This window comes from Triturus cristatus, chromosome 2_2 (assembly GCF_964204655.1).
Source record: "Triturus cristatus chromosome 2_2, aTriCri1.1, whole genome shotgun sequence".
Lineage (NCBI taxonomy): Eukaryota > Metazoa > Chordata > Amphibia > Caudata > Salamandridae > Triturus > Triturus cristatus.
Window position 1 is genome coordinate 13,844,254 of NC_140582.1, and position 27,788 is coordinate 13,872,041.

At 47.7% G+C, this 27,788-nt stretch overlaps 1 protein-coding gene and 1 pseudogene across 1 annotated transcript in view; both read left to right on the plus strand.

Annotated features, from left to right (window-relative positions):
• IDUA (alpha-L-iduronidase) overlaps positions 1–27,788 on the plus strand; it is a 1,533,398-nt gene that overhangs the window by 1,130,118 nt on the left and 375,492 nt on the right. The window lies entirely within an intron of this gene.
• LOC146861752 (peroxiredoxin-4 pseudogene) overlaps positions 26,721–27,788 on the plus strand; it is a 51,982-nt pseudogene continuing 50,914 nt past the window's right edge.

Below are 27,788 nucleotides of genomic sequence, written 5' to 3' on the forward strand. Positions count from 1 at the left end.
TTATGTTCTATAAGGTGGCGGGGACCTGGGAGGAGGGGACAACATCCTTGGAGCACAAGGTCCAAACCTTTATAGTTTGGGCTAAGGACCAGGGCAAGAGCCACTCCTGGGTCTCAGGTCACCTGGCTGCAGTGAGTCATTACGCTAAGTTGAAGGGCCAGCCTGATCCCACTAAGTCATTCCTCATCAGGGTGGTGTTAAAGGGCTGGACGAGAGGAGAACCTCAGGCCCCTGACACCAGGTCCCCCATCGAAGTCAGAGCATTACAGAACATGAACAATGTAGTACACAAGGCAACCTTTTCTCCTTTAGAAGCCGCCCTCTTTTCAGCAGCTTTCAACCTGGCATTTTTTGGGGCTCTGAGAATAAGTGAATTAGTGGCAAGGTCCAAGAAAGATAGATCTGGGAATGCAATAGGGGGACAGGATACAGTGCTCACATGTGAATTCCCGAGAATCCTAGTTAAGGGATCCTAAATGGATCAGGCGGGGCTAGGGAAGGTGATCTGGTTACATCAACTGAGGGACAAGAGGTACTGCCCGGTAGGCCTGGCCTCAGCTTACTTAGCCCTCCTCCCCCCTGGGGGAGGCTCCTTATTGATCCATGCGGACCGCACGCCCCTTACTAAGTTTCAGGTAGAACAAGTAATGCTTAATACTGTCAGGTAATGCGGGACCTGGCAAGCGTTTTTGCAACCATTCCTTTAGGATAGGGGCAGCTACTTCAGCATTCAAGGTTGCCATGTCACCGGACCTCATCAGGCAGGTTGGGCGATGAGAATCCCAGTGTTTCAAGCACTACATCTGCCTGTGAAGCCTAAGTGCAATCTTGCACAGCACCATGTGCTAATATGTGTGCAGTGCGATTTCTGAGCAAACTATTTACAATCTTGTGTAGTATTAAAAGAATTGTGTGCAGTGTTTTCAATAAAAGGTGTTTTGCAACTCTGCATTTCTTTATTTTACCACCATCAAAAGTTTGGGTGATTGGCCATTCTTACATCGCGAGAGCAGGAATTGCAGGCATGGGTTTTCCTTCACTGAGATAGTCTGGTTGGGTTTCCCAGGCATGCGTTTGCACAGATAGTTTAAAAAAAGCTGCGACACAGACTAGCGGGAGGCGATCCACTCACAACATTTTGGTCATTAACCTGGGAGGCAATGACTTGACTATCATGGGTAGGAAGGTTCTGCTGCAAGCGATGATATCCACTCTGTGTAAGTTAAGCATCCAATCAAGCGCATGTGAATTATGGTGGTCTGAGATCACTCCGCATTTAGTTTGGCATGGGGCCAGGTCTGAGATGGCGTGGAAATGTTTCGCAGGAGAATAAACAGCGCCATGCGCAAATTCACGGAACAGAGGGGTTTTGGATTTATCAGACACAGACTCTTGCATGTCAAGTACATGGGATGTTTTGATGTCGATGGGGTTCATTTGTCTAGAGTGGGCATGGACCTGTTTCTGTTGGACCTGAGTGATGCCCTGGAATCATCAGGGTTGTAAGTAAGAATGCCTGCCTTGGTGAGGGGAGGCCTGGGTGTGACGGGTGCCACACCCAGAGCTATGGCGGAGTTACAGGGAGATCCAGAGGCTGAATGGTACATAGGGGAATCCTCTTCATGAGCACAACAAGGGGGCAAATGCCAAACAACCCCAGTAAATCCTTACGGCAGGACCCTGGAGGAACGACGGCCTCCTGTTAGTCCTTCGGGCAGTTGTAAACCTGAGCAATCGGGGGCTTGCCTGGGTACGCTCTGCCCCCTCAAGGGGCGTAAGTAAATGGGGAACAACCTTTACAACGCAACTTTTACAACGCACTACACTTACAACGCATTTTTTACAACGCACAATCCATTACAACGCATGACATTACAACGCATGACACTACAACACATTTTTAAAAACTACCTTTACAACGCATTCCCTTACAACGCATACTACCATTACAACGCATACCATTACAACGCATAATATTAAACTACACTATCCAACACTTTCCCTACTGTTGCACCCCCTGGAGTTAGAATAGTAATTTTTACCCCTATACTATCCAACACTTACCCTACTGTTGCACCCCCTGGAGTTAGAATAGTAATTTTTACCCCTATACTATCCAACACTTACCCTACTGTTGCACCCCCTGGAGTTAGAATAGTAATTTTTACCCCTATACTATCCAACACTTACCCTACTGTTGCACCCCCTGGAGTTAGAATAGTAATTTTTACCCCTATACTTTCCAACACTTACCCTACTGTTGCACCCCCTGGAGTTAGAATAGTAATTTTTACCCCTATACTATCCAACACTTTCCCTACTGTTGCACCCCCTGGAGTTAGAATAGTAATTTTTACCCCTATACTATCCAACACTTACCCTACTGTTGCACCCCCTGGAGTTAGAATAGTAATTTTAACCCCTATACTATCCAACACTTTCCCTACTGTTGCACCCCCTGGAGTTAGAATAGTAATTTTTACCCCTATACTATCCAACACTTACCCTACTGTTGCACCCCCTGGAGTTAGAAAAGTAATTTTTACCCCTATACTATCTAATACTTACCTTAAATGCAATTTAATATTATGCGTTGTAATGGTATGCGTTGTAATGGTAGTATGCGTTGTAATGGAATGCGTTGTAAAGGTAGTTTTTAAAAATGCGTTGTAGTGTCATGCGTTGTAATGTCATGCGTTGTAATGGATTGTGCGTTGTAGAAAATGCGTTGTAAGTGCATGCGTTGTAAAAGTGTGCGTTGTAACGACATACATCCAAGTAAATGGGTGGACTGGTGGTCCACATGAGGTAAGGGCTAATCCCCCAAAAAGATGAGCACCGATTGGTTAGGCCACAGTGCAGTTTTGCTCTTCAGGTGGGCAGGGCAGCTTAGGGATGTCAATGCTGCCTGCCCTTGGATCACCTTAGTTGACCCACCATGTTGGCATATTTCTTATGCAAATAACCCTGCAGCAATGTTTTCTCCAAGAAATAATATGCCTTTTGTGTTCCTTATTATGAGATTGCTGTGTTTGTGGGTGGGGTGTGTTGCGGATATTGGCACTATGACAAGGAAAACTGGTGCAAATTATGCGCCGGGAGGTGTGCTGAAGGTGCGGGCGTGGCGGCTCCTGCCGCAATGTTGGCTGGGGCCCATAGTCACCCTGAGCCAAGCAAAGTCTCTGCAATGACTCTCAGCAACTCTTTGATTTCCATTTACTAGAGGCCCACTAGGGCCATGTGTTTGTCAGGAGTGGTGCCACTTGGCCAAATGTTTTAAAACTGGTTTTTACCCCTTAACAGCCAGAACAGAGTCACACGTTTAGAGGAATATGATCTCTTCCACAGTTCATATGAAGAACTTCTATTGGCCCTTTCCGCCAACCCTTTTGCTTCAGGGCTATAAAGTGGAGTTCTAAGAAGATCCATGCCGACATCTTTCAAAAACTCAGAAAAATCATTTGATAGAAATTGAACCGCATTGTTCGATATTACGTTTTTGGGATAACCTTTGTGAACATGTTTTTGTTTTTTTAATGACTTATGTTGATTTATATTGCATTCAATGAAAATGCCATGTTTCTTAACCACAAACATTTTTAATGCTGAATTTATTCTTAGGCCTCCACTGTACTCACGCTTCTGAAATATTCTGCTTCCTTTCCATATTGGCACATGTTAGTGAAGATTCACAAATGACACTCCCAGTATTTGAGAAATGTATATTATCATGTCTTTTCAAGGCCCTCTCAATCCTCATTAGAAAGCCCAGCACCTTCTGAAACTCCCATGGTCTAAGTTTCAGCTGTATCTTTTCCATTGTTGCTTATAGGACCAAGTGCATAAAAAGTAGTGAATTGTGGGAGGGGTTAGCATTCCATGCTCAGTTTCTCACAAGGTAAATTGCTGTCGCCCGCATTTCACTGGCCTTTCAGCGACTAGCTATTTCTGGCAACAGGTGTATGGGGAATTTATTGTCCCCTAGCCGTCGTGTAAGTGGTCAACATGTTTCTGCCGTGTTGGCCCAAGTGGCCTTGGCCTATTACACTTTCAACTGTTGAAAGTTCATGGACTACGTCTTCCTCAGTCTCCCTTTTGACTATGGCCCAGTATTATGAGCATCAGGAATAGGAAGCAAAAGGCAAGGAGGATAAAAAGGTTAAGGATTTAAAAACGAAAGTTATGTTGGCTCAAGTCCATGGTCCACCTTTTAGAGGTGGACGTGCGATCTATCGCCCTGGTGTACCCCCTTTCCCTCGAGCAACTTTGTCTTCTGATCAGTGTGCTTATTGTAAAGAGATTGGACATTGGCGTTCTGAGTGCCCCCTTTTGCGAGGTCAGCAGTATCAACGGGGTAGAGGAAATATGAGAGAACGCCTAGGGACTTCAGGAAATTCTATGTTGCTGTGTGAGGGAATAATGTGTTGAGTTGGGGTGATCAGGCAAAAATGGGTATGGCAATGAGACCAGCCATTGACATTCCCATTAGGCTTGTGGAACTCACTACCAGTGATGCTCAAAACATACTCAAAAGACATGAGAATATATTTTAAAACAGACTTGTGAAAGTTCATGGCTATGGCAATAAAAACATAAAAAACGGATGGCAAGGCAAATGTTCACCAGCTTAGAGGTTCCATTAACCATTAGGGAGGATACCCCCAAAAAATATTGACCAACTTTTTGCAGATGGTGTCATTCAAAGTGTGAACTATTCACAGTGGATTTCACCTATTCTTGTGGTAAAAACACGTGAGGTGAAATTTGATTGTATGCCAGCCTTAGATCTCGAAAGAACAAGTTACTTACCTTCAATAACACTCTTTCTGGTAGAGAATTAAATCAAAGATTCACCTTTTGAATATTCCCCAGACGTCAAACTGTATCTGTAAATATTTCCATGCGGCTCCACACTAACGCATTTCCGCTCCAGAAATTATATGCAGAGCCAATATAGGAACCACTTTTACATGCTGGGATCAGTTCCTTTCATAGAACTCCTCATCCGCAGACTCAGCGACCCAAAAGCAAATTGGTTGTGACCAGTGTGCAGATTCCTAGACTTGGGATCTTATTAAAGGCTAGAATGGAGAGGAAGGAGGGGTCGATGAGGAATCAGTGGTTAGGCAGAGTCTCTACCAGAAAGAGCATTACAGAAGGTAACTTGTTCTTCTGATAGAGACTTCTAATCGCAGATTCCTCACCTTTCGCATAGATTTTACAGAAGTAGCTATTGGAGATGGTTGGGCGAATGGACTCAAATCCCAAAGTCCTGTAGGACCGAGCAGATGAAATGCCCTTAGCGAACCAGGCTATCTCGACAGTAGAGCTTCCTGAATGTATGGAGTGATACCCACGTAGCTGCCTAACAGATGTCAAGGACAGAAACTCCATGTGCCAAGACAATGTTGGCAGCCTTGGCCCTGGTGGAATGAGCTCAATGTGTATCAGATCTTAGTGCTGAGCACGATCCAGACGGAGATCGTCTGCTTCTGTACAGCTTTGCCTTTTTGCGCTCCAGCGAAACCCAAAAAGAGATGATTGTCCACCTTGTGTTTTCTGGTACGATCAATGTAAAATCTCAGTGCTTTTTTGTGATCCAAGCAATAGAATCTCTCCTCCTACTTAGAGGGGTGAGGTGGAGCATCGAATTCCGGAAGGGTGATGGTTTGACTGAGGTGGAACGGCGTCACAACTTTCGGCAAGAAGGATGCTCGCATACGAAGAATCAGTTTGTCTGGGAAAAAGGTGATGTATGGTGGATTGAAATAGTGGGCTTGAAGCTCACGCACACGCTGCGCCGATGTTATGGCAGCGAGGAACACTGTCTTGAGAGTGAAAAGCTGCAAGGGATAGCTGTGAAGTGGCTCAAAGGGAGTACACATCAAATATGTGAAGACCAAGTGCCACTGTGGCATGGCAAAAGGAGAGGTAGGAAACCGATATTGTAGGCCTTTCAAAAAATGCATCACAACCAGTGATTGAAACAATGAGAACGAATCCATCAGCTGCAAAAAATGCAGACAGTGCTGAACGATACCCTTTAATTGTGCCCAGAGCAAAGCCTTGCTGGTTGAGGGACAAAATTAACAAACCCTTAGATAACTTTGACTCAAGAGGGTCTATCTGCTGCATGCTGCACCAAGCCACAAATTAGTCCCAACAATAGGCAATATCTGCCTTTGTCAAGGGATGCCTAGCTGTCAAGAGGACAGAGGTTGAGGAATGTCGAAGGTGTTCAGCGGTCGCCGCTCAGTCTGCAAGCATGAAGGTGGAGATTGCAAAGGCCTAGGTAGAGTATCTTGCCCCGTTGCTGCCAGAGGGACAGCCTGATGGCAGGGTAGCTGTTCATGCAGAGGAACTCTGGATACCATATTCTCTGTGCCCAATCCTGGACCACTAGGAGAACTTGGGCCCAGTGAGGCTTGATCTTCCTTAGAACTCGGAACAGAAGAGGTATTGGCGGAAAGACATATAGGAGCCCCAAGTGCCACTCGAGGGGGAACGTCTGTCAAAGTGAGAGACACATGGGAAACTCCAACAGGCAGAACTGCTACCTTTGCACATTCTTGGCAGTGGCGAATAGGCCGAGCCAGTTGCAGAAAATACCTTGCGCCACCTCTGGGTGCAACTGCCATTCGTGATCTGCATGGCGTTGACAGCTTAGTTTGTCCACCCCTTTATTCAAGGAGGTTGCCAGGATGTTCGCTACAAGGAAAATGCCTAGATGGTCCAGTCATTTTCAGAGGCACAAGACCTCGTGACATAGGGTCCGGGACCCCACGCTGTCCCATTTGTTGCAATACCAAATGGCAGTGGTGTTGTCTTTAAGCAACTGTACCAAACTACTCCTGATGGATGGAAGGAAGGAAGGTTTTCAATACCAAGCAGATGGCCCTCAGTTCCAGAAAGTTGCTGTGGAGCTAAGACTCTGCGGGAGACTAGAGACTTTCCACCATATTGTCTCCCCAATCCAGGAGAAGCATATCAGTCACCACTGTCAACTCTGGGTGGGGTAGGGAGAGGGTCTTCCACTAACATAGCCCGAATGTTCTGAACTTTCCTTTCCCAGGGAAAGGCCCAAAACTGACCCATTTCCCGAATGCCTCCAGTGAAAGGGAGCATCTGAGAAGTCAGTTGTGACTTTGGCACGTTGATAGTGAACCCCAAAGATGACAGGAGGTTCACTGTAGTCAAAAGGAGTTTGACGACTGCCTGGAGTGTGTTAAACTTCACCAGCCAGTCGTAAAATTCTGTAAGACTGGAGGCTCCGATCTCCGATGGTGTGCTGCTACTACCGCTATCACTTTCGTAACGGCCAAGGGGCACTGGTGAGACCAAAGCAGAGCACCGCAAACTGAAAATGCTCCTGTCCCACCACGGACCGGAGGTAGCGCCAATGGGCCTGCAGGACGGGGATACGGAAAAAGGCGTCCTGCAGATCCATTGCCACCATGCAGTCTACAGGGTTGAGGGCAGACAAGATCTTTGCTAGGATTAATTTTCCTTCTTGAGGAAGACATTGAGAGGACGCAGGTCTAAAATAGAACAAAGATCTTTGTCCTTCCTTGTCACCAGAAAGTAGTGGGACTAACTACCATGAATGACTTCTCGATAGTCTCACTTGCCAAATGATCTTGCACTTCCTGCCGTAAAACAGATAGTTGGTCCTCCATCAGTCGGTCTGTGGTTGATGGAAGGCGAGGCAGAGTGACTATGAAGAGTGGGGAGTATCCCTTCTAGACTAGGTGCAAAACCCACCTGGCCGATGCTATGGCCTGCCAACCTGGCAAGAATCATTAGATCCTTTCCCACTGTGGAAATTTAGCTCGCAAACTGAACATTATCTGCGCCATCTTGCCCCTCCCCAGCGCCACGCACAGCGAATGCACGGCCGCCATTTTAGGCACCCCACTCTCTCCCCGCTCACTCTCGACCGCCAGCGCTTTCCCCTGGCGCTGCGAGCATCCCCCCGCGCGCCGGCCACCCCCGCTCTCTCATACAGGCCATAAACCCTCTCCTTCTGCGCGACCCTGCTACAGAACCACTTCCGACCGACAACCCATACATGGTCATGCCTCTCCTTTGATAACCCCCCTTCCCCTGCGCCCCATTGTCTGAACTGGTCCCAGGCCATCACCTAGCCCTGCGGATGCAGTTTATTGCCCCTACTGTAAGGGAAACACCCCACATCAAAGGGATTACAGTAGAATCAAAGCCCCTACCCCCTGAGACCCGGCCGGTTGCACACACCCCCGGGAATTAGCGGAATTCCCTGCTGCGCGATAGCCATCTCCCACTGCGGGTAGGGTGGGAACCTCTACTGTAACCATGTGTGGGATCGGATCTGAGCCAGGGCTTCAGGGGATATTTCCCCGCACATTAAGGGAATCTCAAGAATATACTATGTGTAATAAAGCAATAAACCAGTGTATAAGAGACCAGGTCTCAGAGATGCAGTTAGAGCACCTCGTGACGATACCTTGCTGTCTGATCTGATGTGTTCTGCTCCGACGGAATAAAACTTTGTTTCCTGCCTTCCAGTCTCCGGCGCCTGCCTCTTTTATTGGTAAATTATCGAATGGTATGAGAGGCGATTACCGCCGGGCAAATACTTGAAAGATCATCGACTGAAACTGCCGCTACCATTTAACAATTGGCGTCCCAAACGTGGGGCCCATCAGCAACACGTGGATCCAGTGGGAGAGGTCCCGACGACAGAGTGAACGACTGCAACGATCGGGAGAGCTCCTGCCCAATAGACCCTCGTCTGGCAGCCGATCATCCGAACTTCACTGGTTCCGAGCAGACCTCTCTCGAGTGATCTACGGTCCTGACTGGGAACCATCAGGAGTGCCGCGGCAAATACGGAGAATAGAGGACGATCGGGCGCTGGAGGCGGAAGACGAGAAACTGTCCACACGGTCCGGGTAAGGTCGTGATATACGACAAAAGTGCGAAATAATTGATTGATTGTTTGAATATTAGTATTGCTCATTGATTGTTCTCTTTGAGATATTCGCTGTCTACAAACGGGGAGGAGTAGAAATACTCTCTCTCTCTCCCTTTGCAGATAGTGAAGGGTAGGTAACGCAGACTTTTGTCCCCGTTGAAACCCGTCGTGCCTATCTTTATCTCCCCATTGATTGATTGTCCGAACATTGATTGTTTTGAAGAATAGTGCTTTTTGAGATATTCTCTGTTTGCAAATAACGTAGAATAGGAATATTCTGTCTAGTCTTTGCAAATAGTGAAGGGTAGGTAACGCAGACTTTTGTCCCCGTTGAAACCCGTCGTGCCTATCTTTATCTCCCCATTGATTGATTGATTGATTGTCCGAACACTAGTTGTTCGATATTGGTTCTCTGGAGGTATTCTCTGCTTACAAATAACGAGGAATAGAGATATTCTGTCTAGTCTTTGCAAGCAGTGAAAAGATAGGTAGTGCTGACTTTTGTCCCCGTTGAAACCCGTCATGCCTATCTTCTCCCCACTGATTGGTAGTTGGTTCTGCCCGGACCGCTTATTAGAGGTGAACCACCCGGCTCCACTGGAAGGCACCCCTAATAAGGACATGTTCACTAAATATGGACTAGTCGCCGTAGCTTATAGCAAGCTGTGGCATAAATATACCAAGAAGGACCCCGAAAGTCAGTGGCCACTGATGGGATCCTTCGACGACCATAAGATAGAAGCGCTAGAAATAGCTCTGCGTAGCAATAAGACGACGCCTACTATGCTTGACAGTATCGGCATGTGGCGCAAAGAAGCAACGCAACGGAAAAAGAGGGAAGAAGTAAAAGCAGAAAAGGAATTACGAAAGGCAGCTCACCTTGCCGCTAGAAAGTTAGAAGAAGACATAAAAGAGAGAAGGGAAACTAAACTAAGACAGGAACCCGAAACCTCAGGCCAGTACGCTGTTAGGACCCCTTCTTTGCTCTACCCTGAGTTGTCCTCCAAGCAGCGAACGAATGACGAGTTACTGTTAGGTCCTCCGATCATTTACATGCCCCCTCCGTATGCACCCTCCCAATCAATAATACAACACCCACAACCCCCGAACACGAGCGAAAGCAGTACAAGGGCCTCGGCCCTCACGGCCTCCGCGCCGGCTGAGCCTCTTGTGCCGAACCCAACGTCGACTACAACGCTAGACGACCATGAGATAGGAAAGAAAGAGTCCACCAGAATGAATCGATTAACTAAGGATGAACGAACAGGAATCGACAAGATAGTAAAGGCACTGGTAGGATCCTTTTTGACCTTACAAAAACTAAAATAACGCTAGGAGTTAGCCCTTTGTGGGACATATGAAACCAAGGGAACGAGTCAAGCTCACGGTCGAGACGACCGCGAGGTAGCCCGACTCCATTACTCTCGCTACCTAAACATGTCTGCCCTACTGCCCACCCCGCCCAATAAGCATGACAAAATCCCGCACAAACGGAAGCCTGCTGACACCCACCATCGACGTCACCAAACTAGGGCTAGATCGCGCACAATTGGGCTATGTTAATTTTCCGATTGCACAGTAACCTCCTTGTGCTCGTCATCAAACTACAAATATGTACAAACACTCCAACGAAGTAATGTAGTTATAACATTTTAATAACTTATAGGATATAACAAACACACCAACAGGGTAAACAGGTTAAAACACGTTTTAAAACAACTATTTACATGACAGTCTGCTGCAACCTCCATCCCAAAGCCTTAACGTCCACGTGACACCGTCCTCGCCTCTCCTTCCTCGAAATTGCAACATTGGCCTGTTTTGGGCGGTCCCTCTTAGTTGACTTTGGGCTATAAAAGCCATGCAAAAATCCATTGACATCAGTGGCGAGCGATTGTGCGAATAGGCCGGAGGCTATACGAAGCGCCGAAGTTCTGGCAACACCAAGGCGGAGCCCGCCATGCTGTACGGCCCTTTCCGCTTTCTCTTCTTCTTTCTTTAATGAGGGCTGGTGCCCTGGCGGGGGGAAGCGACGCGGACGGGCCTCCCCCACCTCCCCAGGTGGAGGCTCGCCGGGCACCCCAACCGTCTTTAACTCTCCGGCCAGCTTAGCTGCACCCAACCGTCTTTAATTCGCCGACCAGCTAAGCTGCACCCAACCGTCTTTCACTCACCGGCCAGCTAAGCTGCACCCAGCCATCTTTTTCATCGGCCTGCTGAATTTCACCCTGGCACGCTGTGCGGATCTTCCCAGTCACTTCTTCCTTCAATAACGGAGGGTGCCCTGGCGGGGGGAGGCGACGCGGACGGACCTCCCCCACCTCCCCAGGTGGAGGCTCGCCAGCAGATGAGGGCACCCCAAACCACACCTTTCACACGTCGGCCAGCTGAGTTGCGCCCTGCCACTTCATTCGCCGTTCGGCTGAGCCGGCACCCCTGCACGCGGCCGCCAGGCAACCACCCAAGCACCGGGTTCACCAGGACTGCCGCTAGCGCCCGACGTGAGGAGTGGGCCCCCGCAGCAAGGTAATCGGGGACCCACCCCGGTGGTGATACCATCCAAACTGCTGTCGTCACTGCTACTGGAATCACCCCGGTGGCACCACCACCCGAACTGCTGCTGTTACTGCTGCTGGCTCCTCTCCGGTGACTGTACCGAAGAGCTGCTGCTACTGCTGCCCTTGAACTCCGGCGGTTGACCCCTCCGGTTCCAGGCCTGGCCCACCGTGAGACAATTCTGGACTCGAAAGCTTGTTTGCTAGGGCATGGGCCCCACCCTTGACAGAACGCTCCCCTCAGCCTTGCAGAATTGGTTGGAGTCATTTGACGTTCGACTCCTGCGGACTTCCGGTAAGGACAAAACCACCACCATTGCTCTTTTTGCCCCCGGGCGGCAGCCACCTTGCCTCCGCTTGATACAGTGAGACAGTAAAGCGTCGGCGGAAGAACCCGCCTGCTGCCCCGCCCTAAGAACAAACCTTGGCATTGCTACAAGGTTGCAGTGACGCCATGCTGACGCAAAGTTGACGCTAACGAAAGTTCTCGAACCACCGAAAGGAATTCTGGTTCAACTGCTAATTCATGGAAAAACTTAGACTGTGCACTGGCCCGACCCCGCCCTAAGATGGCGCTGATGTAGGAGCGGCCTACAACTCCTTGTGGCGTTCCAGTCACATGACATTCGTGTTAAAAAGAGATATATATACATGTATGCGATGCTTTCACACATGACGATGGGGGAGAGGGGGGAACCGACTTTTATGTTAATCTAGTGTTGCTCATGCTGCTCGACGCCTCTTGCACCGTGGCCGGCCTATAGCGGCTGTAGGCCCGTATTTCTACACTGACATTGTTTTAAATAAAGGGCTTCTTAAAAAGGAATTACGGAATCAGTGTCATGACTAATCACCTGGGTTGTTGAAGGTTTTTCTCTTAAATAAATGATTGTTACTCCTAAGCGAAAGCATACAGATAATACAGACCCAATTTGCCTAAAAATCTTTTTGTTTAACGAAATTTGTACCCATCATGCCTGCCCTTTTTCCAAGAATTGTCGAATCAATAATGAACTATAACTTAAGGTATATGTCGCACGCAAGGTATGGTATCCTGCACCATAATACACGACCAATTGAGAAATACATGCACGACCAGGGAACCCGAATTTAGGAAATGAATGAACTAGAGCATCTTTGCCTCGAACTAAAGAATAATAGGTCCGTGGTATTACCCACCCCTGCGGCTAGCCTGGTACATGGTAGGTAGAACCTTTTGTGTCTGCGCGCGCTGGGGTATTTTGAATACTGCACCTCCCCTCCCCTCTTATTTCCCCTCTATAGGTCACGACGAAGTTCCGACTGAAGAGTGGAGTGGACATGGACCGAACCAAGTTCAATATCAGGGAAAACATAGACAAACGTTGTGAGATAGTGCGTAAAATTACAGACCACCATTGGGAACATGAAAAACTGTATGATATGATTGTGCGTGTGTACTACGATTATACGATATGAATGTGTATGCATCTCATGTTCGGGTCACTTGAAGAGAGCGTCATCGTATGATTGAGGTGCTCGTCCACCGATCAAAGGGAGGAAGAATAAAGGGTCAGACAACCCATAAGATAAACTACAAAATGCTAAAGGTACGCAGCATACATAGGAATAGAGGACAGGAAAGGAGAGGTCCCCGTGCTCGACGCAGCCCTCAGTCTCCGTCTTGATGCATGTACTGTCACACCCTATCCGGCATTTGTGTGTACGTGGTCACCGAATTTATGTCTTTTCCCCGCTTGTGTTTTCTTACATGGAACAGACCCATGCTACTCCATGTTGTGTGTGCACCAAGTGGCCTATTATCTTACCCATCTCTCTCTCTCTTGTTTTGTGTCGTATGTACGCCAAAGTAGCCTACTTGATGCACACGCCTCTCTCTCTCTCTCTCTCTCTCTCTCTCTCTCTCTCTCTCTCTCTCTCTCTCTCTGCACACGTCTCTCTCTCTCTCTCTCTCTCTCTCACTCTCTCTCCCCCTCCCTCGCAAAAGGCTCTTTCTTGTCCTCTTTCTTCTTGAATAAATTAACGACATACACCTCTTTGGTAAGTGTATAATTGGCCCGAACACGGTGGTGTTCGAACAAAATTGACAGAAACAAAAACGACCATACTTTACCACGATTACTACCTCTCCTTTCTGCAAACGTTAAGCCTAATCGGCTGAGAAAGAAAGGACAGGTAAGACGACTGATGTCTCCCAATTTGACCCTCAACACGGGGACTATATGTCAGTGGTTTTTGTTCTTAAAGGACACCATCTCCACCACCCAGAATCACTCCTGACCAATTAGCCCGAAATAGAATGTCTAGAGCACCCTGTTCTCCCAGAAATAACTCCAGCCCTATACTAAGCCGTCTCAGAGTATCCCGAACGAAACAACTGATGGCCCTGTTTTAAGCTGATAAAGGGTCACCTACTGTATGAAAAGGATACTCATGAACGCATGACAGTAGCACCTCGCACTTACGGGTACTACCAAACCTTGTATTATAAGGCGCAGAAACCGACACCTAGAAGGCCAGACGATGGACAGGGACACCCACAGAACCCTGCACCACAGCAGTAATTAATAGATTAGTAACACGCACATTAACATCAGAGTTAATAGGCACCAATCATGTAGTAACAGATAAGAGCATTTCCGCAACTACTCAGTGGTTGGGAGAGAGAATGAAGTATGTAAATGTCTTCCCTGCCAAGATCTCTAAGACTTTCGTTTCTTATAACCTATTCAAGGATAACCTGCAGCCATCGGAAGAGAGGGGTCGGAGGTGACGCACAGTCTGGCTGCGGATCATAAAACATCTATGACATCGACCAAGGGGGAAGCGACGAAGCAACAAGAGTGTGAGACGAGGCACCATTATCAGAACGATGAGCGCGAAGGGCTACATCGAGGCCCCTGCTCACTGACCAGCGTGCCTGAAGTCTCAACCCGTCGGGCCCGATTGATGGGCCCAGTGCTGAAAAGATTCTGCTCTCCTTGGTCCGCATTTTTGATCCGATCCCATGCCACCCCATTCTCTCTTCCTCTTTCATTTGGACTATGACTTTGACCTACTACCGAGGAACAAAAGGCCGGCACCCTGTCTCAAAAGTACCTGTGGTGAACTGTGTTAGGAAACAGGACTGGAATCAAAGAACAGTGAGTGGTCGCACCCTGCCACGTGAAGAAATCGGATTTGAGCTGGACCTTAGTTCCACCGCCGGTGCTCAACAGTGCCAACGAAAGAAGAACAACAATGAGAGCTTACCAGTGATAGCTCTTTATGAAACAAGGACACTGGAAAGAAGAACCCATGTCAAAGTTGAAAATCCTCTCCCAACCACCTTATTATATTAACTATCTTCTTATCAAGTTTTCATGATGTTGCATCAATCACTTCCGACTGTACAGTGAGAAGTTAAGAAAATGTAACTTTGTATAGTAACATTCATACAACACCAGCCATGTACACGACTGTACTGCAACTTTGAATGTACTTCCCCCTCGCCTACTTTATCAAACTGTATGAGACAATGTACAAATGTGTCAGATTACTCCTGCCTACCCTAAACGACTCTGTATCTTTAAAATATGTGACGAACATTGACGATACTGTAACTAAAAGGCTAACAAAGGCGAATATTGGCCGGACAAGCTGGCGAGATATGTTAAAAGGGAGGACTGTGGAAATTTAGCTCGCAAACTGAACATTATCTGCGCCATCTTGCCCCTCCCCAGCGCCACGCACAGCGAATGCACGGCCGCCATTTTAGGCACCCCACTCTCTCCCCGCTCACTCTCGACCGCCAGCGCTTTCCCCTGGCGCTGCGAGCATCCCCCCGCGCGCCGGCCACCCCCGCTCTCTCATACAGGCCATAAACCCTCTCCTTCTGCGCGACCCTGCTACAGAACCACTTCCGACCGACAACCCATACATGGTCATGCCTCTCCTTTGATAACCCCCCTTCCCCTGCGCCCCATTGTCTGAACTGGTCCCAGGCCATCACCTAGCCCTGCGGATGCAGTTTATTGCCCCTACTGTAAGGGAAACACCCCACATCAAAGGGATTACAGTAGAATCAAAGCCCCTACCCCCTGAGACCCGGCCGGTTGCACACACCCCCGGGAATTAGCGGAATTCCCTGCTGCGCGATAGCCATCTCCCACTGCGGGTAGGGTGGGAACCTCTACTGTAACCATGTGTGGGATCGGATCTGAGCCAGGGCTTCAGGGGATATTTCCCCGCACATCAAGGGAATCTCAAGAATATACTATGTGTAATAAAGCAATAAACCAGTGTATAAGAGACCAGGTCTCAGAGATGCAGTTAGAGCACCTCGTGACGATACCTTGCTGTCTGATCTGATGTGTTCTGCTCCGACGGAATAAAACTTTGTTTCCTGCCTTCCAGTCTCCGGCGCCTGCCTCTTTTATTGGTAAATTATCGAATGGTATGAGAGGCGATTACCGCCGGGCAAATACTTGAAAGATCATCGACTGAAACTGCCGCTACCATTTAACACCACCAGGTGGCTGTGCTCCACTAAGGGCAGGCTAAAGGGGTTGGGAGGGAGGAGCCTGTGTGAGGGCAGTAGACTTACTGGTTCATTGACCCTGACCGCGTGGTTGGTGGGTGCTACGGCCTCTGCCACAAAATAGCTGTGCACCTTGCTGAGGTTGATGTTTGGTGGTATTGGGTGCCTCTGCCAAATCTGCAAAAGGAATGGTAGGATTGATGCGGCAAGCAAGGAGGGGCAGATAAGCCTAGGGAACTTGCCGTAGCCCTGCTCTCTTTGAGCCACTCCAGAGCAGAATCTGCTTTGTACCCAAAAAGGCGAGTCCCGTCAAAGGGCATGTTCATAAGGGAAGTACTCAACAATACCTGTAGAACCCATTGACCTCAGTTTGGAGAACAGCGACACTGATGCCAATGCCACTGCCACTGTCCCTGTCACAACAAATTGTGAACTTGCTGCGTCATGACAGTCCTGTATAGCTTGGGTCAGAAAAGGTTGAAAGTCTTCCAGGACATCTGGGAGGACTTTAGCCACCTAATTCCAAAGAGCACAGAAGTAACGGTCATGTAGGCAACTGCTATTTACTTACCTGAGGGTTAAACTGATGGAAGAAAATATCCTCTTCCCAAAGGTCTCCACTCTTTTGGACTCTCTATCGAGGAAGAAGTAGTAAAGATTTTCTGGTTTGTCTAACTAGTACTCACCTGCACCAGTAAGCTCTAAGGAAAGGGGTGCTGAGAAAAAATACAGGGTCTCCTGGGGAAGATCAGTGGCATCTTGGAATTTGGTGATTTACTGGGGGGCCAGAGCAAGGTTTGGCTGAGGCCCCTAGAAGGGTATCGGTTAAAGCCTCATTAAAAGGTAAGATGGACTCAGTAGTGGTTTGCACCAGCTGGTGAACTTCAGTCAAAACATTGTTTTTGACCTAAAAGGTGGGAAGCTGGAGGTCGGAAACTATGGCCATCCTATGCATGACCACCACAAAGTAACCACTGTCAGACTCTGTACCAAATAAGGCATGCAGTGTGTGGGATTGCCCTGGCGGAGGTGGGATGTCAAGCGCAGGTTGAGATTTGACAGAAAGCAGACGTGGCTTTGACTGAGGTCGGAGGGGTGCTGACTCCGAGTCAGAGAGCACACTGTGCACCTTGACCTCAGGTATCGATGGAGTATGCATCAGTGTCGATGCTCCAGGAAATGGCGTGGAGTGTGGAAACAGAGGTGGAGTTGATACGGGAGCCAGCGAAGGCTCAGTGTGGGAGTCAGAGGGTTCATCTGGTGCCAAGGGCGAACCTGCAAGCAGTATCCCAGATGGAGGGCCTCTCAGCTTCTTGTGGCCAGTGGGCATGCCAGAGTGAGTCCGAAGGGATGCAAAGAGTTGGAGCATGGTCTTACGGAACTCTTGGATGTGCCTTGGCAATGTATCAAAAGAGAAGATTTGGCTTGTGTTTGGTCAACAGTATATTTCAAATGGGATTTTTAGGGAAGGAGGTTTGCTGTTGTCACAGGCCATTAAACCTTAGTGTTCCTTTTTAGGTGGCAAATGAATTGGCAAAACTAGTCTTAGATTAGTACGGTGTTGTCTCATCATCAATAATTTAATTTTAGTATTCTCCATTTTCTAAGAGGGAAACATTCCAGATTCACCATATACTCAGAGGGGAAATTCCAGATCACCTATTAATGGTAATGCTCAAGAAACAGAGAATGACATTGAGTGTGCTGTTACAGTTGGTGATGTTTTGGCAAAACAGGGAAATCTATCTAATAAGAAGAACGTTGTAAAGCTAATGTTTAAGCCCAAGAACTGTGTTCTGCGATTAGGGAATGGAAGGCTCTCCTGTCTGTGGTGCTAAAGGAACTACAGGTCTAACAATGTGTCTTCTTTGCTGAGGGGCACTGGAATCATTAGGAGCCCCCCAGGAAGTCAGTGGGCAGGAGAGTGCAAATCCAGCAAGATGAAAGAATCAAACCCTGTTGGTAATCCTCCAACAGTACAGTCAGGTGCTCTGCTGATATAAGGAGGACCCTGGGGTGGGCAACGGACACTGTGCAGTATGTATCCACACAAATCCTCAAATACAGCACAGAGATCCAAAGCAGGAGACTTGCAATAAAGATGGGTGGTCAGGCCCACATAGGGATTCGGCAGCGTGTGGCCAGTCAATCACCACGAATGGAGGTGGTCAAAAAAATACGGGCAGCAAGTTCTTTAAATGAGATGTTGAGGTAGGCTGATGTGATTAGGCAGGTCCAGAATCAGGAAATGTGCAGGAGATGGGAGGCACAGTTGGGGCAGCCTGGTGGGCAGCAGAAGGAGATGGTGCACACTAGCAATAGTTAGTATGGATGCAGACTTGGAGCCCCGTGCACCTTACAGTGGTGATGATGATCATCAAGATCTGGTAGGGCCCTCTTCAGCACAGCTGCAGAGATGACTTCTGTAGATACATCTGCACATAGATCCAACTCCCTGGCATTACGAGTGACAGACATCAGTGTGCCACTCAGGCAGAGCAGCTTGGACTTGAGCACAGAAACTGTAGAGGCAGCTAATCAATAGTATGCAGACTTTAGGACCATATCATCATTCAGTTGCACAGTTAAAGAGACGGATGCCACTGGTGGATTACAGAAGGCATCATGGCTCTGCTCATCACTACCTCGTATCAGCTGAGTATTGTTTTCTGGGAAGGAATGGTTTGAATGGACCACAGTGTCAAGGGTTGAGAGTCGGCCATTTATTTGTGACTTATTATGCTCAACTTTTCCTGTAGACACTCTGTGCTAGGCACAATGAAACTCATGCCGCATAGGACGCACGAGGAAAACTTTCCTGAGGCAGGCTGACAACAGGAGTTTTCCCTCCCCCTCCCCCTCCCCCCATGGGGCAAGTAGTAGTTGCATTTAGGGCTTGACATTTGGCAGCCGTTTTTGAAGTGGAGAGTGGCACAGGCCACACCCGCACAGTGGTATCTTCTTGCCACCAGTTGGTAAGAACGGAGCCCCCATCTTTATACTTAGGTCCTGATGAATGCCCTGGACCCACTTGGGCCAACATGGCAGAAACATGTTGACCACTTACACGACGACTAGGGGACAATAAATTCCCCATACACCGTCCACTGGTTTTAATATCATATAGTTATTAGTCACATTAAAATGTATTTAAAATAACTATAATGATTTTTATCCTCACTCACATCCTCACGGGCCCCCACTTAGTTTATACGTGCATCCCTGTCGTCAGGTGCTTGCCCGCCCTCTATCAAACGAAGGTTTTAGAGGGCGAGGACTGGTCAATGATGAAGCATGACACCAGGTGGTGTGTGAGACCAGTCCGTCACTTTTTGTGAGATGACCTCACTCACAATGTGTAGGAGAGTAGCAGCGACTGCATAGTTGCCCCCAACTTTTTGCTGATGTTTTGACTGTTTTCTGACTCTAGCCAGGTGTGGCCCTGCTATCCAGGACCCCAGCCTATCTACTTCCTCTCTAAACTGATGTGAGTACCCTAGGTACATACCAATTGGATACTGAGGACACCCTATCAGCCCCTTATAGATGGTACCTTAGGTACCCAGGGCATGGGTCCCTCAGAGGGGGGAACAACCTTTACAACGCAACTTTTACAACGCACTACCATTACAACGCATTTTTTACAACGCATAATCCATTACAACGCATGACATTACAACGCATGACACTACAACGCATTTTTAAAAACTCCCTTTACAACGCATTCCATTACAACGCATACTACCATTACAACGCATACCATTACAACGCATAATATTACACTATACTATCCAACACTTACCCTACTGATGCACCCCCTGGAGTTAGAATAGTAATTTTTACCCCTACACTATCCAACACTTACCCTACTGTTGCACCCCCTGGAGTTAGAATAGTAATTTTTACCCCTATACTATCCAACACTTACCCTACTGATGCACCCCCTGGAGTTAGAATAGTAATTTTTACCCCTATACTATCCAACACTTACCCTACTGATGCACCCCCTGGAGTTAGAATAGTAATTTTTACCCCTATACTAACCAAAACATACCCTACTGATGCACCCCCTGGAGTTAGAATAGTAATTTTTACCCCTATACTATCCAACACTTACCCTACTGTTGCACCCCCTGGAGTTAGAATAGTAATTTTTACCCCTATACTATCCAACACTTACCCTACTGATGCACCCCCTGGAGTTAGAATAGTAATTTTTACCCCTATACTATCCAACACTTACCCTACTGTTGCACCCCCTGGAGTTAGAATAGTAATTTTTACCCCTATACTATCCAACACTTACCTTACTGTTGCACCCCCTGGAGTTAGAATAGTAATTTTTACCCCTACACTATCCAACACTTACCCTACTGTTGCACCCCCTGGAGTTAGAATAGTAATTTTTACCCCTACACTATCCAACACTTACCCTACTGTTGCACCCCCTGGAGTTAGAATAGTAATTTTTACCCCTATACTATCCAACACTTACCCTACTGTTGCACCCCCTGGAGTTAGAATAGTAATTTTTACCCCTATACTATCTAATACTTACCTTAAATGTAATTTAATATTATGCGTTGTAATGGTATCCGTTGTAAAGGTAGTATGCGTTGTAATGGTAATGCGTTGTAAAGGTATTTTTTAAAAATGCGTTGTAGTGTCATGCGTTGTAATGTCATGCGTTGTAATGGATTATGCGTTGTAAAAAATGCGTTGTAAGTGCATGCGTTGTAAAAGTGTGCGTTGTAACGTCATACATCCCCTCAGAGGCCTACCAGGGGCTGCAGCACTTATTATGCCACCCCTGTGACAGCCATACAAACTGACACCACCAGACCACTACTGTAGTCTGAGTAAGGTGGTGCTTGCACCCCTTACAGGGATATAGGTATCCTGTATCCCACTCCATACAACACATATACCCTCATAGGTCACCCCTAAGGTAGGCCTTGCTAATCCTACAAGGCAGGGTGCTGAGATATATGTGAGGGGGAACCCCTACCTGAGTAGGGCCCCTCTGCAGCCTTCGTTAAACTATTGCTGGGTTGTTTGTAGTGCAGCCATACCATATACTCTTAACAGCATTATAAGTAATCGCGATAGCATGATAACTTGAGAGTGGCTGCACAGAACCATGTCGTGTTTGGTGTCAAACATGTAGGAATCATACCCCCAATCCAACCATGGGAGTGAGGGCATGATTTCCCCATGCTAGAGGGGCGATATGGTAAAAGCGGCAGATTTTAGACACCAATTTAAAAGTGCACACGTAGTACAAAATGGATGCTACCCGCCACCCACACGACTCTGGCTGCCTGTTGCTGGGCAGAACTCCAGCCACGGCAGCTGGACAATAGGGATCTTGTTGCAGGGAGGTTCTCCCACCTCCCCAGACAGACTATGTGGATTGGAACTGGGTGGGTGCACCATAGGATGTCTTTCAGACTTGCACGTAGGCTTCTCCAGTGCCTTCTTCTGCATACACCGCCTCAAACCGGTTCAGGGGCATCCTGTCCCCTGCCCAGGCGGGAAAACACACAAAGGGGAGAGGGTGTAGTCCCCCTTTCCCGCCTGAACTCTCATTGGTGGGCTCTGATCTAGACACTCCCCTAATCTTTGGATAAAGGTGAATACAGGGTCCCCAGAGCCTCAGATTATTCTTGGACTTTACAGACTTGAACTTCGACTTGCTGCCGCACAGCTGAATAAAGAAATCTCCCTTGGGGTAAAGGAGTTACCCCCCTTTTTGGCAGGCACCTGAAACACTGCAAGTGACCCGGTTGGAACTTCGCTGCTCCTAAGGACATCGACGACTCCTAACTATCTTGAGGTGGGTTCCCAAGCATCCCAGAAGCCAGTGAGTGTGCACAGCAAAGCTCAGCACCGTTGACCCCGTGGGTGCCGAGATCCCCAATACCCCAGGACACCGGCCACCTCTTGCACAGCACACGAACCCGACGAGTGGGGAAGTTGTACTTTGGCCCATTATTGAGCCAACCTTTCAGCATCATCTGTGCCAAAGATCGACGCCCTAGCCCGCTCCGGCGACCCGTGGGCACATCTTTACGCACGCCAAATTGCTGCCTTCCGCGGTCCCTTGTCTCTCGACTGGTGGGCCCTGGCGGAGGTCAATCTTTACATCCAAGAGTTCCCCTGGTTGCTCCAGGCCTGCTCTTCAGTCTCCTCGCTGGAGACCTCGCTCAGACCTTGTGGGGCTGCACCAGTAGCTGTTTTGTGATCCTTGCGTGGGTTGCGGTTGCCAAGGCTTAGTGGATCCAATCCGGACACTAACACCGCAGCGACCCTCATCCTCCAGAAGCTGGCGTTTCTTGAAGCCTCCTGGACCCCGTGGCTGACGATCCAAGCTACCCATCTTCCACCTGGAAGCACCCGACATTGAAGGGCTCTTTCTGCTGAGCCCCCTGGTCACTGTGCCGTGACCCAGACTCTGTCCCCTCTGCTTTCAGGTTCTTCTCTTTAAGATCTACATCTTCAATCTTCACGACATCGACGACGCTTTTTGCTAGCAGCAATTCTTCACGTTTTTCCATTGAAAATCAGCCCGCGACCCGACATCGAAAACGACCTATGCACCCTTCTTCCCTGGGGCAGGTAACAGTGGTACCTCGGTACTCTCGTGGGTGTGGGCCCTTCAAAAGCTTAGCTCTAAACTCATGAACTTGAACTCCTGCTAGAAGTGTTTTAAATCTTGTAAATTTCAACCGCGACATTCTCCATAGGCTTTAATAGAGATCCCGACAGTAGCTTATACCACTGCACGCGTCTCCCGTGGGTCCCCTTCCTCACTACCTTGGGTGGTTTCACATGGGGCCAGCAACCCTAAATGCCCTAGGCATTGTCTGTAGAATTGTCGTAGTTCTTATACCACTTTTTTAATATATGGTTTGGTCCCCCCTGGGGCCCTATGATTCCAGTGCTATTTATTGTAACTATCAATGCTTGTTTGAATTGTATCTTTACCTCCAGCCTCATAAAGAGACTAGTGGGATTATTCTTAGAATAAATACATATATTTTATATATATACCTGTGTGGACTACTCTTTCATTTGGTTATTCAAGAGGTTATCTATGGTAAAACAATAAGCTTAACACTCCTTCAAGACTTAGCCTGAAGGCTGCTCTCCACAGCTACCACTAGGATAGCTTTCCTTAAAGGTTGTCCTTTAACCTATCACCATAAGAGTCGAATTGGACTGGTGCAAGGTGTTCCCTATAACTAGTGGACAGCATATGCCAGGCCAACTTCTCACACAATGCAATTGTAACTTCAATAGGGTCACTATAATAGGAGCAGCTCTTTTTGTGGTAAACAGTTAGTATTGGAGGCTGCTAGCTCCTAGAACCCTGCGCCTCTTGGGCCCGATTCACAGAACTAACTTAAGACAAAATCCTAAACTTACTACCATTTTGGTATTCACAGAAGGCACTTACTCATTTTGGTATTCACAGAAGGCACTTACTCATTTCGGTATTCACAGAAGTTAGGAGTCCTAACTTTAGGACTCCTAAATGCCTTCTGTGAATACCGAAAGTCTTAAAATTAGGATTTTTCTCAGTTTAGTAGTAGTAAAGTTAGGACTCCTAACTTTAGGACTCCTAAATGCCTTCTGTGAATACTGAAAGTCTTAAAATTAGGATTTTTCTCAATTTAGTAGTCCTAAGTTTAGGACTCCTAAATGCCTTCTGTGAATACCGAAAGCCTTAAAATTAGGATTTTTCTCAGTTTAGGAGTCCTAAGGTTAGGACTCCTAACTTTACAACTACTAAACTGAGAAAAATCCTAATTTTAAGGCTTTCGGTATTCACAGAAGGCATTTAGGAGTCCTAAAGTTAGGAGTCCTAAATTTAGGACTACTAAATTGAGAAAAATCCTAATTTTAAGACTTTCGGTATTCACAGAAGGCATTTAGGAGTCCTAACTATACTACTACTAAACTGAGAAAAATCCTAATTTTAAGACTTTCGGTATTAACAGAAGGCATTTAGGAGTCCTAAAGTTAGGAGTCCTAACTATACTACTACTAAACTGAGAAAAATCCTAATTTTGAGACTTTCGGTATTCACAGAAGGCATTTAGGAGTCCTAAAGTTAGGACTCCTAACTTCTGTGAATACCAAAATGAGTAAGTGCCTTCTGTGAATACCAAAATGAGTAAGTGCCTTCTGTGAATATCAAAATGGTAGTAAGTTTAGGATTTTGTCTTAAGTTAGTTCTGTGGATCGGGCCCAGCGTTCCCTTCTCCACGCACCGTGGAGTTTCTCTGTGATTACATTCACTGACAAGATAAGATCTTTTCCCAGGGAAAAGGCAGACATCTTCTAACAGTATGCTTAAATGCTTTCTTTTTATTACTTAGTTATATAAAGCAGATGCTTTAGCCTTAGAACGTTTGTGCTATTTCCTATTCATGCCTCAGTACTTTTCTTTGCACTTTGAAGGCATTATCCAATTGATTCTATTTGGTCATTATCATCAAATTCTAAATGTTGTAATAAACCTTGTATGTTAAAAATAAAGTTAATGTACAAAAGCTATGCTATATTTTATTACTAAACAGGCAGCCACAAGTGAAGTTACCCTGCAGACAATAGGGTCATGATGTGAATGATGCAGCAGGTGCAGTGGGTGCAGCGGCACCAGGCCCAAAAGTTGTCAGAACTCCTCTAAACACCTAATAGTGCTATATTTAGCAATATACAGGCAGTCACAATTGCAGTAAGCGCTAGGGTCGTGATTTCAATAGTGCAGCAGGTGGAGTGGCACCAGAACCAAAACCTCCAGGCACCCCAATAAATACTGATTTATATTCTACAACTAAACAGGCAGTCACAAGTGCAGTTATCTTTCAAGCACTAGGGTCATGATTTGAATGGTGCAGCAGGTGCAGTGGCACCGGGCCAGAAGTTGTCAGAACTCCTCTAAATACCTAATATTGCTATATTTTACTACTAAACACAATTGCAGTTACCTTGCAGTTGAAAAAGACTTGATTTAAATGGTGCAGCAGGTGCAGCCGCACCGGGCCCAGCCACACCGGGCCCAAAAGTTGTCACTAAACACCAAATAATGCTATATTTTACTCCTAAACTGGCATATAATTGCAGTTACCTTGCGGTTGAAAGGAGCTTGATTTAATTGGTGCAGCAGGTGCAGCTGCACCAGGGCCAAAAGTTTTCATAACTCCACTTAACCCCAGATAGAGCTATATTTTACAACTAAACAGGCAGTCATTGATGGATGATTTTGGAGGATTCTGAGCAGATTCAGCAATGTATCCCAATTCCCCGGAAATTGGACGGCTACTAGTCGAGCCAGAGGCTGGTTTTTTATTTGGAGGAAAGCTACCCGAGGATGATGTGGGTATTGAAGGCCTTAAGTCTGGTGGAATAGCTCCATTCTTTGGGCCTAGATTTGAGGCAACATTTGGTTTCGACAAGGCAGCTTGAGGTATAGATTCGTTAGGGGTAATTAAAGAAGGGTCAGCAATGGTATCATGGTCCTGACCTAACTTTGAATACAACTTGATTAGGGACTTAAGAGAAAAGAAATTGTCAAGAGAGGCCTGCTCAAATCTCTCGAGCCTCTCAGACAATAATTTTACTCTTTCCATCATAGGAAGTAGCAAAGATTTCATAGTTTTTTCAAGTTGACCAATCAGTACAAGCTGAGGGTCGAGGTCATTTTGGGATGCAGGTTGTTGGAAAAATTGCTCTGCAAAAGTATCAGTGGCTGAGTTGACCGGGTGAACAGGGGATGGTCTTATCCTAAGCTGATGGTGTGTAGGTGAAGCTGTTTGACCCACTTTCTTACCCATGCCAATACGTGATTTACTTTTACTTTTCTTAGGAGCTTTTGTCTGATCCTCCCTGTTACCACTACCCGCTCTTTTCCTTTTGTTTGGAACGATTTTTGGGTCCACTGCAGTGGATGGCTCAGTAGTCACAAGGGTTACAAGAGATGAAGTGGCAGTATTAGCAGTATTAGGTGTAACTTGAGAAGCAACTAACAGGGGAGAGTATGAAAGGTCCAGCAATGTCACGGGGGCAGGATCACTAGGACCAGGAGAATTTGTATCCACACTCATCGGTAGGCGTGGTAAGTTCCCTGTTGGAGTGTCAACCGCTTGGGTGTTGGCTTGGGCGGGTGAAGCAGCTAGCGCAAATGCGCCCATTGAGGAACGCTTATCTTTTATAGCGTCCAGGGAAAGGCGCCGCTCTATGATTGCAATTTCTTTCTCTAATACAGAGCAGGCACGAATTATAAAGTGGTCAAGAGTGCCACTTACAGAAGCCCCACCCAATGTGCTTCCCCTGCCCGAGCGTGTGGACATTGCCATAGCTACTAAGTAAATGGGATAGTCACAGCGTGAGATGTAAACAAACAGTCTGTTGTAAAGCACTACACCGAGTCTGCCCAGCGGCAATATTAACGTACCAGTCAGGGGTATGCTGTGGGAGCAAGAGGGGTGGCCCAGCCCGGCCTCCTTTGGCCCCTGACGGCCTCAGACGGCCCGCCCTTTGTCCGGGCTTCGTCCGGCGCCCGCCCGCGCGCGTCCCGTGACGCGGAGAGAGCGGCGTTCTTTTGAGCACCTCCGGGCGCTTCGGTGACGTCGATGGGGCGCTAGGGCGCCTGGGAGCTGTAGTCTCCTCTCACCGGGGCCGCAAGATGGCACAGCGGCAACAGCAACGGCAGGGTTAGACACAGCGGAACACCAGCGGAACTCCTAGGTGAGCGAGGGAGGGCAGGACACCAGCAGTTTCCCCGTCGCGGACCAGGCTCTCGGCGATATCAGGACTCCAGGTTCAAACTTCCCGCTCCACCGAGGGAGCGGCGTTCTTTTGAGCGCCTCCGGGCGCTTCGGTGACGTCGATGGGGCGCTAGGGCGCCTGGGAGCTGTAGTCTCCTCTCACCGGGGCCGCAAGATGGCACAGCGGCAACAGCAACGGCAGGGTTAGACACAGCGGAACACCAGCGGAACTCCTAGGTGAGCGAGGGAGGGCAGGACACCAGCAGTTTCCCCGTCGCGGACCAGGCTCTCGGCGATATCAGGACTCCAGGTTCAAACTTCCCGCTCCACCGAGGGAGCGGCGTTCTTTTGAGCGCCTCCGGGCGCTTCGGTGACGTCGATGGGGCGCTAGGGCGCCTGGGAGCTGCAGTCTCCTCTCACCGGGGCCGCAAGATGGCACAGCGGCAACAGCAACGGCAGGGTTAGACACAGCGGAACACCAGCGGAATTCCTAGGTGAGCGAGGGAGGGCAGGACACCAGCAGTTTCCCCGTCGCGGACCAGGCTCTCGGCGATATCAGGACTCCAGGTTCAAACAGGCAGTCATAAGTGCTGTTATCTAGCAAGCACTAGGGTCATGATTTCAATAGCGCAGCAGATGCAGTGGCACCGGGACCAAAAGCTCCAGGCACCCCACTAAACACATAATTTTGCTATATTTTATTCCTAAACAGACAACCACAAGTGTATTTACCTTGCACACAACAGTGTAATGAGGTGAATGGTGCAGAAGGTGCAGGAGCACCAGGCCCAAAAGTTGTCAGAACTCCTCTAAAGACATAATATTGCTATATTTGACTACTAAACAGGGAGTCACAATTGTAGTTACCTTGCAGTTAAAAGGGACTTGATTTGAATGGTGCAGCAGGTGTACTGGGGCCAAAGCTCTACGGACCTCATTAAACACCTAATATTGCTATATATCACTACTAAACAGTCAGTCACAAG